A 12,254-nucleotide genomic window follows, 5' to 3' on the forward strand; every position below is an offset into this window, starting at 1 on the left:
ACCTGTCCTACCATCCTGTCCCTTCTTCTTGTTAGCGTTTTCTCTGTATTCGTTCCCTCACCGATTCTGCGGAGATCCTCCTCATTCCTTTCCTTGTCAATTCACCAAATCTTCGACATTCTTCTGTACCACTACGTTTCAAATGATTCGATTCTCTTCTGTTCTCGTTTTCCCACAGTCGCTGTTTCACTACCAGACAATGCTTTGCTCCAAATGTACATTCTCAGAAATTTCTTCCTGAAATTAAGACCTATGTTTGATACAAGTAGACTTCTACTTCCCAGGAATGCTCTTTTTGCCGGCGTTAGTCTGTTTTTTTTGTGTCCTCCTAGCTCCGTCCGTCATGGGTTATTTTGCTGCCTAGCTTACATAAATCCTTAACTTCATCTACTTCGCGATACCAATCCTGATATTAAGTTTCTCGCCGATCTCATTTCTGCTACTTCTCATTACTTTCGTCTTTCTTCAGTTTGCTCTCAGTCCATATTCTGTACTCATTAGACTATTCATTCTGTTCAACAGATTCTGTAACTCTCCTTTTACGTTCACTGCGGATAGCAATGTCATCAGCGAATGTTTATCATGGATATTCTTTCACTTTTAATTTTAAATCTACTCTTGAACCTTTCTTTTATTTCCGTCATTGCTTCTTCGATGCATGGGTTGGACAATAGGGGCGAGAGATTACATCCCTGTCTTACACACTTCTTAATTCGAGCACTTCGTTCTCGGTCTTTCAGTCTAATGTTCCCTCTTGGTTCATGTACATATTGTATATTATCCGTATTTCCCTATAGCTTAAAGCTGTTTTTCTCAGAATTTTGAGCAACTTACACCATTTTCCATTGTCGAACGTCTTTTTCAGGTCGACAAACCCTGTGAACGTGTCTTGATTTTTCTTTAGTGGTGTTTCTATTATTAACCGCAAGAGCGGAACTGCCCCTCTGGTGTTTTTACCTTCCCTGAAACCAAATATCGTCATCTAACATATCCTCAGATCCTCAATTTTCTTTTTCATTCTTTATGTACCACTCGTGTCAGTAAGTTGAATGTGTTAACTGTTAAGCTGACGATAATTCTCGCACTTGTCAGCTCTTGGGATATTCGGAACTGTGTGGATGATGTTTTCCGAAAGTCTGATGGTATTTCGCCAGTGTCATACATTCTGCACCGAACGCTCAAGGATATGAAAAAGACGTCAGTCAAATATTGGGCAAGGAAAATGATTACCTAATTCTAAAGGACAGCTTCTTTTAAAGTACATTGTGGCAGAAGGAGGAAAAGAATTGATCCGACCTCAGTAGAAATATGTGGCTGCAGCGGTGGTTTTCAACTGTGCAATGAATTGGAATTGCCCGAACTTTGGCCATGACTGTGAGCACGGTGCATAATATTCTACGAAACATATAAAATTATCCATGTTCAGGAGTTGCTTCATGCTGACCTGACACTGAGACAAACGTTTGCTCTAGAATATCTTGCTCGCATGACAGTGGGCAATGTTTTGGCCATGGACTACTCGGGTTTTAAAGAGCAAGACCCGGTCCGAAGCATAAGTATGATAAACATCCAGAAAATAAAGAGGTTGAATGAATTCATCTTCTTGGAAAATTCTATCTATTTCACAAACGAGAAAGACATACCGAAAAAAAATCTAAAGATTTTGTTATATTAATGGAGCCTCATTCAGGTCACCGAATGGAAAGCTGAAGAAAGAAACTCTAATAAAGAACTGCAAAATAGTGGCAATAGCATTTATACTTATGGCAATGAGACTTGGATAATAACCGCTGGAAATGAACGTAGAATGAGGTTTCTAACAAGAACAGCACGCTACAGAATGCGTTATATGATTAGGAATACAACAGTCAGACACTAATTGCAAATTAAAACATAAATTAACAGACCAGGAAGTGTAGAAATAAACAGAGAGATAATGTTACAAGAGTGAATGAAAATAGAAAGGCAGAAACAATAATGAACTATCGATCAATAAGGTAAAGTTTAATCAGTAGACCAAGAAAGATGTAGAGATTAAACAGAAACTAACCAGGGACAAGAGAATGCCTAAGAAGAAGAAGGAAATTTCTGAAATTATTAGTTCGTCTTCAGTTTTATCCTTTGGTCTGCAATATGTCCTTACACATTTTCCCTCCGATTCCGAAATCAGATGTTGGATTGTAAGGCGTACTCAGGAGCAGATATAGACTCAGATCACAATTTAGCAGTGATGAAGATTAGGCTGAAGTTAAAGGGACTAGTCACGAAAAATCAATGCGCAAAGAAATAGTATACGAAAATACTAAAGAATGAACAGCTACGCTTGAAATTCTCTGGGGCTATGGATACAACGATAAGCAGTAGCTCAGTAGGCAGTTGAAGAGGAATGGACATCTTTAAGAAGGCCAATCACAAGAATTGGAAAGAAAAACATAGGTACAAAGAAAGTAACTGCGAAGAAACCATAGGTAACAGAAGAAATACTTCAGTTGGTCGATGAAAGAAACAAGTACGAAAGTGTTCAGGGAAATTTAGGGATACAGAAATACATGTCACTTAGGAACGAAATTTGTAGAAAATGCACGGAAGGTAAGGCTAAATAGCTGCATGAAAAATGTGAAGTATTTGAAAAAGAAATGATTGTCTGAAGGACTGACTCAGCATGTAGATAAGTCAAAACAACCTTTGCCGAAATTAAAAGCAAGGGTGGTAAAAGTGCAACGGAAATTCCACTGTTACAAGCATAAGAGAGAGCGGATAGGTGGAAAGAATACATTGAAGGCCCCTATGAGGGGAAGACTTGTCTGATGACGTGATAGAAGAAGAAGAAACAGAAATCGATATAGAAGATGTACGGGATCCAATATTAGAATCAAAATTTAATAGAGCTTTGGAAGTCTTAAGATAAAATAAGGCAGAACGAACAGATAACATTCAATATGAATTTCTAGAATCATTGGGTGAAAGCTCCAACGAACCACTATTCATGTTGGTTTGTAGAATGTGTGAGTCTTGCGAAATATAGTCTAACTTTAGGAAACACATCATTCACACAATTCTGAAGATTGCAAGAGCTGACAAGTGCGTGAATTATCGCACAGTCAGCTTAACGGCTCATACATTCAAGTTATTGAAAAGAATAACATATAGAAGAATATAAAAGAAAACGGAGGATGTGTTAGATGACGATCAGTTTGACTTCAGGAAAGGTACAGGCACCAGAAAGGCAGTTCTGCTGTTGCGGTTGGCATTGGAAACAAGGCTAAAGATAAATCGGGACACGTTCACAGGCTTTTGGAATGCCGACTTCGTGTCAGGCCTCACCTACCGACATCGATACCTCTCCTCAGTGCAGCACTCTGTGAAGAATGGACTGCCATTCTCCAAGAAACCTTCCTGCACCTGACTGAACGAATGCCTACGAGAGTGGAAGCTGTCATCAAGGCCAACACCATACTGAATTCCAGCATTACCGATGGAGGGCGCCACCTGTAAATCATTTTCAGCCATATGTCCGGATACTTTTGATCACATCGTGTACATTCAATGGCTTCTTTCTTCCTTGGTGAAGCACTGATCCAGAGAATTCGGCCATACCTCTTTAATGTACAGAAAAATGGCTAAAGTTACTTGATACTTTCATCGCCTGAGTACAAGGAGAGTTGCAGCTAATTTCGAAGGAGGCGTTCAGTTGTGCATGTGTGTAAGCGACTGAAGAGTTCATTACAATATAACCCTTGTCATTTTTTTCGTTTCCGTGGTTTCTGCGAATTCTGGTAGCAATGTCAAAGACTCACCATTTACGCTAATGAACTTTAACAGAAACCACCCTTGCCTTGAGTTATTGCAGCTCAGAGACAGAGTAGTTGTACAAAAACAAACTTTATGAAAAATGTTTCTGACAGATTTGACAAAGACTCGTTTTTGTGAAAGATGGCGAAATGCAACCTAAATGTTTATTGTTACCTTCTTGGTAATTTTTGGAGTCTTTCAGTCTCTTCCTGTAGTGTGTTACGGTTCAGTGTCAGTGATTAAGTAATAGATTCCTAAGACAGTATCCAGTGGCCTAAACATCAGAAAGGAAAATGCGACAAAAATAAGGAAATTAAAAAAGGATAAACACTTCCAAACGCTCTGCAAAATTATATTTCTTTGATCAGGAAGCGGATTTCAGCTTCTTAGGTCCTCTGCAAGTGAAAACTGAATGCCGCAAATACATACATGATGTGCAACTTACAGAGAGATTATTTGTACAGGAGGTAGAAAAATGACAGAGTGTTGAAAAAAGCCGGCCGCGGTGGTCTCGCGGTTCTAGGCGCGCAGTCCGGAACCGTGCGACTGCTACGGTCGCAGGTTCGAATCCTGCCTCGGGCATGGATGTGTGTGATGTCCTTAGGTTAGTTAGGTTTACGTAGATCTAAGTTCTAGGGGACTGATGACCACGGCAGTTGAGTCCCATAGTGCTCAGAGCCAAGTGTTGAAAAATGGTTCAAATGGCTCTAAGCACTATGGGACTTAACATCTGAGGTCATCAGTCCCCTAGACAGAACTACTTAAACTAACCTAAGGACATCACACATATCCATGACCGAGGCAGTATTCGAACCTGCGACCGTAGCAGCAGTGCGGTTCCGGACTGAAGCGCCTAGAACCGCTCGGCCACAACTCAGCGACAGAATGTTTACATAATGAAAATAATCAAGTTATCTAAAAGAGGGGAAACAAAGTTTTTATGTGGAGAGACGTTGAACAACTTATTATAAGTTGAATTTACAATTTAAGTCAAGTAGTTGTAACGAAAACTTAATTTAAAAACGTGGAAAAAGGAAACCTGGCATTCTGTATCATGAGTTCGTTGATTTCCAGTAGGGTCATCATGCTGCTTTTCTCAACAGAACGTAAAATTCACATTCCACATAATATGAATTATTTTCTGTTGAAAGATGATCGTCAAATACTGACTGGCTAGATTCAACCTTTTCTGATCGTCTTTTAACAGAAAGCCATTCATATTGGGTAGAACGTGAAGTTTCACGTTGTGCTACGAAAAGTAAAAAGTTGACCTGACTGGAAATAGCCTCTGGAAATCAACAAACACGTGACACAGAACACCAGCTTACCATTAAATGATCAGACTCAGTTTCCTTTTTCCCCTTTACTAAATCATATATTCATTACAGATACTAGATTCAAACTGTAAATTCATCTTATTTCACAACAGCTGTTCAATGTATCTCCAAATAAAAGCTTCGTTTCCCCCTTTTTAGGTAATTTTATTATTTCTAAGTGGCAGAAAAATGTAATGTTTTCCTATGGAAACACTTTGTGTCATTTTCTATCTCCTGTACAGGTAATATCTGCGTGAATCTCACATTATATTTATCTGCGTTTGCGACATTCAGTTGCTGCTATCTGAAGACGGCCTAAGAAGCCGAAAGCCGGTGCGTGACCAAAGAAATATAATACTGCAGAACATTAGCTTGTTTTTCATTTTGTAATGTTATTATAGTATTCTACCAAGCACCGACGAAACATTCAGCTAATGTTTAAAAGAAGAAGAAAGAGAAGCTGATGGGCGCGAAGCACGATCATAGAATGGTCCCGCCAAATGTGTTGGAGATGGCTGCAAGTAAGCACTGTTTCCATTCTTTCCTTCCCTTTGTCACGACGTATCTTCTTTATTTGCCGGAGAACAGTATGAAAGTGTTCAATAAAATAAACTGCCTTACTCCCCCCGATGACTGGTACACGGTCGTTACTTCTTCTGGACAACGTCGTGCACCTTTCAGCATTTGCAAGGCAGACTAGCGCTTTACGCTTAACATGAAAGAGGGTGTTGATCACTACCTCAAACCATCTGCAAGGCAACGCGTATATCTGAAGGGCATTTGAGAGCTACTTTTTTGTGAGCTTCAGTTATACAAGGTTGCACTCAAGGAAAGAGAAGGTTCGATGTGGCTTACACCCGTTTTTCAACGATGTAATCAAGGTTAAAAAGTCAATAACTCAAGACATCAAGGCTTTTTTTCCGTTCTTGAAGAGTGAGAGGCAAAACATTTTAAATCACTAATTGCGTGTTGAGGGAAAAATCATGAACTAAACCTGGATATTACTGAATCTGACAATAGTCACGTAGCGGAGAAGTCCAGTGAAAATTTGACTTATTCAGTTTTGTGCGCCTTTAATGTAACTATTGTTCTGTAAAACATTAGGATACATTGAGATTAATAAAGTATAATTAGCGCAGCTCATCGGATTATTCCTTCCTACTCCTAGCTAAAGTTTCTGACAAAACCAGCCTGTATCAGTTAGGAATGGGTTTTGAAGAAATGAACCTTGTAGCTAGGCTGGATCATCAGTAAGTACCACATAATAGTAATGTTTTAGCTATTTCTAGGAAGCAATACAAAAATATAAATGAGAACAAGATGATATTTAAAGATAAACAACGTTTTGTCGCTCTCCCAGAAGATGTCAATTTTTGACGAGTGCTGCTTTTGTATGGTAACTCAGTGGCAGAAGTTACTTGATGTTTCAACACTTTTGTCACCTGAGAGCAAGGACAGCCGCAGTATGTAAGTAGTTTGTCAGTGTAGTGAATGAAGCTGGAACACATGTTTTACCCACTGCTCCGTAGCGTTGTTTAAAGTTATCCATGCGAAGGCACAGCCGTTGATCGGCGTGAGAATGGCACGTGGAATGATCCTCTCTCGTGACGAGAAGGGCTGCCAGGGGAAGATTGCTGCTCGCCACAAAATCGGGGGGAAATAGAGGACACGCGAACAGAAACCCATTAGCCGTTAACGTCTCAGTATCGCATTAGCGGCTATACGATTTCGCTGCTTATTACGAGGTAATTAGACGCCCTTCTCCCATTTTCTGCGCTTTAATGAGTTTGCCCAAGAGGCGTCGGTTATCGAAAGAAGATATTGGTTATCGATCGAAAAACTCGTTACTTGAAATAATAAACATTTCGCAGTCAATTTTGTTATGATCGTCAGCTGATTGCTCTTCACACTGCAGGGAGCCCACTTATAGAGATAATACCTACCACCGTAGGGCAAAGAAAATTCTCTGTAGCAATATCTCGCGAAATAAGTATACATATAAGTTATTTCCTGGTTCTCAGAATTTTGTTTAAGGAAAAAGTGAACTACTTTCGCAATCTACCTCACACATATTTATCATATTTTTAATTTTTAATAAATGGAACGTTTATAAGATTCCTAGAGCTACAATACCACTGCTTATTTTCTTGCGCTGTTTCGTAGAGACTTCTTTGTTAATATATTTTGGTAGGGAACCCGTAATGCTTCCTCGCTCTTTTTTCATTTTTATGAGTACTTTTTATATTTATTTAACTTACATTTCTTCGTTTTTCCTGACATACGACCAGGTCATGACGGAATAGGTCATATGTGGTATCGAGTAAATGTTCCGGCAGGCCCGAAAGTAGAAAAAAATATCTTGCATTGTCTTATGATAAATATTTCTCGAGTTTATAAAGCGTCGTTAAAGTGTGTAAATGACATATTGTGTGACATTAATCGCTTCTGAAACTGCGAACTTTGTCTGATCTCGTTCAAGGTGTCTGGAGATTTTATTATGCAAAACAGCATCCAAATTTCGTCCCGCGATATTAAATTGTTAGCTCCAGAAAGAGACAACGAAAATATGACTACGACTGTGATTTTATGAGCTTTTTCAATATCATTGGATTACTTCTCCATTTGAAGTTGATGGCACAATTCGTGGGTATCTTAACAGTCATTTGTAATTATTGCTCACCTTTTCTTTTTTTTCGGTTCGTTGTTTACCAGACTGTGGCTTCCCACATTGTAATGAATTCGATCTATTGTGTATCTTAATATGTAATTGTAAGTCTATCGTGCAACTGAACGTGTTCTATGTAATAACTAGAGCTCGCCACAGCGCCTAGTTTCTGTTCTTGCCAGTGGTTACACAGTCTCGTCAGTTATTTGCCGAAAATTTAAAAAAATTGTCAATCTTGCCCCGTTCATCCAAAGTCTACTACGGAGGTAAAAGAAACTGTTATTTATACACGTTTTATGCAACAACTCATGACGGATTACCAGTGTTTATGCGATCATCTTCAGGTGAGTATAGCGGATTTGTATGTGGATATTTGTGTTGCGTGCGTTTTATGTTTCATTTTCCTATAACAGCATTAAATGTTGTGTACAGTATTGTAGGATCCCGCCAGATCCAGCCTCCTATCTGGGTGCGGGATAGTCGAGAGGACTGTGGTGCGCCAAGGCGCTAATAATGCATCACTCAGTTAATAGTCGTTTACTTTAGAGAGTTTTGCAGCCATTGTGTCTTCTTTCCAATGTGGCGTAGCAGCGAAAGTGCTGTGCTCGCGTTGCACGGATATGCAAGGTAGTGCATCGGATTTCGGCGAGGAATCTGCTGGCGCAGCCCGTGGCATAGTCTGTGGTCAGTACCGTGGCCCCGTCACAGGGGTGTGTGGCGGCCGGCGACTCTTTGCAGCCTAGCCTGGCTATGGACGTCTGTCGGAGCCTCAGAGCTCTCATTGAGTGCAACTGCGCTTAGGCTTGGCCCCAGAAATCTACGTGCCACAGTTGTTAGTCGCCGTGATGGCGTATAGGCGGAAGACCCATCAGGACAGGAAAACTGCCCGGGAGTGGTGGCACAGGCGCATTGTCCAAGATGAACAGCTCATACAGCTGTAAATGGGCAGATAGGTTCTTCATTCACGGAAGATCAGCTGGGTCTTCATCTTCGGGTAGCCACAAGTGTGGCCATCAGAAATGCAGCTCGCAGAGTTGAAGTTCCTTCCACAGCCAGATGACTCCAGATTCCTAGCAGTAGACTCCAAGATAGCGGTGGACGAAAACACTTCGGCTTATTCACTGGGTCATCTTGTCGAGCTGGTCCTCCATCGGCACCAGTGATGTAAGTGGAGTGGCCAGACACTGAGAATGAGAGTTTCATAGCAGTCGATGACGTGATGCCTCTGCACTGGTGACCAAATGTCTTGTATGGCCTGATGTTTAGTTTCAGAGCCTCAGAACGTTCTTTTATGCAAAGTATGTAGCTTGAAAGGCGTTCTTGCATAGTCCCTAGGCGTAGTTGCTGCATATAGCCCCTTTAGAGACTAGTGATGTATCTGCTCTGCACTGTTGTAAAGGTGCTGAATCAGCTGTTCCTGACGCTCTCTCTGCCACGCTCTGAGGCACTGAGCTCTCTGATTGTCTGTACTTCGGTTCTTCCAAACACTGACATTGGTTACGGCATCACTGTTATGTTCACCACTTTGCCTTGTACCAGTCAGTTTCAACAAAATTTTATTCTTTTTCTTGTATTGCGACATAACTGCTATCAAAGAGTGAATGAAATTTAAAATCTTTATTTGACACGACACACGGTCGCCAAGCCACAGTCAGTAAACAATAAAATTTTTAAACGGTTACATTACTAGTTTCGACGCACTGAGTCGTCGTTTTCAAATGTAATCACAAACTTGGAAAACTGCATTAATAATTGCAACCACGCTTCTTTCAAATATTACGAAAAATACACTAAAGCAGCAGAAACCAGTCACAAGACGTCATGACAATTTATAGTTGATCAGTCATTTCACACTTTAATGTAGCGTGTATAAGATGTGAAATAACTGATCAACCAAAAATTGCCATGACGTCTTGTGACCCGTTTCTGCTGCCTTGATTTAGTTTATTGGTTTTCGTGTATTTTTCGTAATATGTGAAAGAATAGTGGTTGCAGTTTTCAGGGTTTGTGATTACATTCGAAAACGACGATCCAGTGCGCCGAAACTAATAATGTAACCTTTTAAAAATTTTATTGTTTTAGTGACTGTAGCTTGTGACCGTATGTGGTGTCAAATAAACATTTTAAAATTTAATTCCTCACTTAATTACTATTCTGCTCTGCGAAATTATGGTAGCGGGGACACACTTTAGAACTTGTGATAAGATTACTCAAAAACGCAAGATTAACATTCAAAGCCGACGACGCGGCCATTAGAGACAGAGCACAAGTACGGACTGGTGAAGGATCCCTTTCAAAGGAACACCTATAAAATTTGACTTTAGTGACTCAAAGAAGTCTCCAAGAAGCTAAATTCTGTATGGGCGGACGGATATTTGACTCTCTGCCCTCCAGGCTGCTAGTCCACCTTTCACCCTTGCCTTACCTTTACGAATACTTGCTCGGTAATTACAAGATATTCCAGTAAACTGCAGTTCACTACGATAATGTCTCACACACGTATTTGGTACAATAAGTCACATATAGAAAGAAAAATATTTCAGGGAGTACGTAAATAGTCACAGGCATTAACTATCAGATCAACAAGCACTACATGAAAATTCGAGCATAGAGAGCATTACTGCGGCCTTGCCGCAGTGGTAACACCGGTTCCCGTCAGATCACCGAAGTTAAGCGCTGTCGGGTTTGGCTAGCACTTGGATGGGTTACCATCAGGGTCTGCCGAGCGCTGTTGGCAAGAGGGGCGTACTCAATCCTTGTGAGGACAATTGAGGAGCTACCTGATTGAAAAATACGAGAACTGACAACGGCGAGAAGAGCGGTGTGCTGACCACAAGACCCTACGTATCCGCATCCGGTGACGCCTACGGTCTGAAGATGACACGGCGGCCGGTCAGTACCGTTGGACCTTAAGACCTGTTCGGACTGTGTTTGTTTTTTAATAGAGGTAATAAGTGCGAGGTTACTGATAAATCTGCAGGCTTTCATAAGAAGATTGCACGAAAACTACAAGATACACAGATAAGTGACATATCAGTGGACAAAGCATTTCTCCCCTGTTTAGATTCGTAGTACGTGGCTGCAGAGCGCATCACTAGGAAACAGTCGTTTCAGAACTTGGTATATAAGGGAGCAATGAGTGCGTTCTATGTCCCTGAATTTGCTAAATGTGAGTTGTAACGATTTCGTATCGAATAGAATGGATTTGAGCCGGCACCCTTCGGAATACAGTTCCTGTACAGCCATTGCGACACTGACTCAGTGGGTTTGGTCAACACGAGAGTGTGTCGGGAATACTCAGCAAACTGCACTAGGAGACGTCGCAAGAAAGACGTGCTTCGCGGAGAGCCTTACCCACAATACAACGAGCGAGGTCGTGCAGTGAACTCATATCCGGTAGAATGGCAGGATAGCATCCGGCCATCCAGATTTAGGTTTTCGGTGATTTCCATCAATCGCTTAAAGCGAATAACGAAGTGATCCTTTAGTAAAACATTAACTCGAGTATATTAAATTTCAGCTCCATACAGTCACAATTCTCATGAGATAAAAGCTCACAGATGTGGCACTGAATCCAAGATATCATTGATTGTACAATGTTGTTTGCTGTTCATCCCTGAATGTGTCCGAATAAAAAAAAAATTGCTGTAGTCTGAGACATGTTCAGGGCCACCTCTTCCTGTTTTTGTAAAGTTGTAAGTTTGTCACATAATGTACTTCTTGGAACTAACTGTCATTTCAATAAGTCTGACATTTTCTACAGCTTAATTCATATTATTTTCGTCTCATTTTCCGCTTTTGTCTATTAAAGAAAGTAGTGTTTTGTTCGGTACAACCATAACGCACTGCTGTGGTAATTTAACATTCAGATTATTCGGAGAGCGTGGTTTCGTAAATAAATAACACTTACGACGACAAAACATCTATCACTCTACACGACACTATCAAACTACATTTTTCCTTCTTTGTTTCTTTTGTGGTAGAACTTACTCCCAAATCTAGGTGTGATACTAATCATCTTTTCCTCTTTCTGAACTTAACATCTCCCTCGTTACAGATGGATGCTGGCTCAGATTTTTAGGCTAACACTGGGAAGTTGCGGTACAGAAAGTGGTCCTGACGTTGGCTGATAGTGAGTGTAATGTTATGAAACAATGCCGCTGTGGCCGAGCGGTTCTAGGCGCGTCAATCCGGAACCGCGCTGCTGCTGAGGTCACAGGTTCGAATCCTGCCTCGCGCATGGATGTGTGTGATGTCCTTAGATTAGTTAGGTTTAAGTAGTTCTACGTTCAAGGGGATTGATGACCTCAGATGTTAAGTCCAATAGTGCTCAGAGCCATTTGAACCATTTTTAAATCTTGATAACCTGCCATTATGGCAGCAATAACCGACCTAACAACTGCGTCAGACACTTGTTGTCGTATATAGGAGTTACCGACCGTAGCGCCGTATTCTGCCCGTTTAGATATTTGTGTATTTGA

The 12,254-nt window shown here is 40.8% G+C and overlaps 1 pseudogene; it reads left to right on the forward strand.

The window, feature by feature from the left end:
• Window positions 1-10,391: 10,391 nt before the first annotated feature.
• LOC124596924 lies at window positions 10,392-10,510 on the forward strand (annotated as a pseudogene).
• The last annotated feature ends 1,744 nt before the right edge of the window (window positions 10,511-12,254 follow it).

This window comes from Schistocerca americana, chromosome 2 (genome assembly GCF_021461395.2).
Source record: "Schistocerca americana isolate TAMUIC-IGC-003095 chromosome 2, iqSchAmer2.1, whole genome shotgun sequence".
Classification (NCBI taxonomy): domain Eukaryota; kingdom Metazoa; phylum Arthropoda; class Insecta; order Orthoptera; family Acrididae; genus Schistocerca; species Schistocerca americana.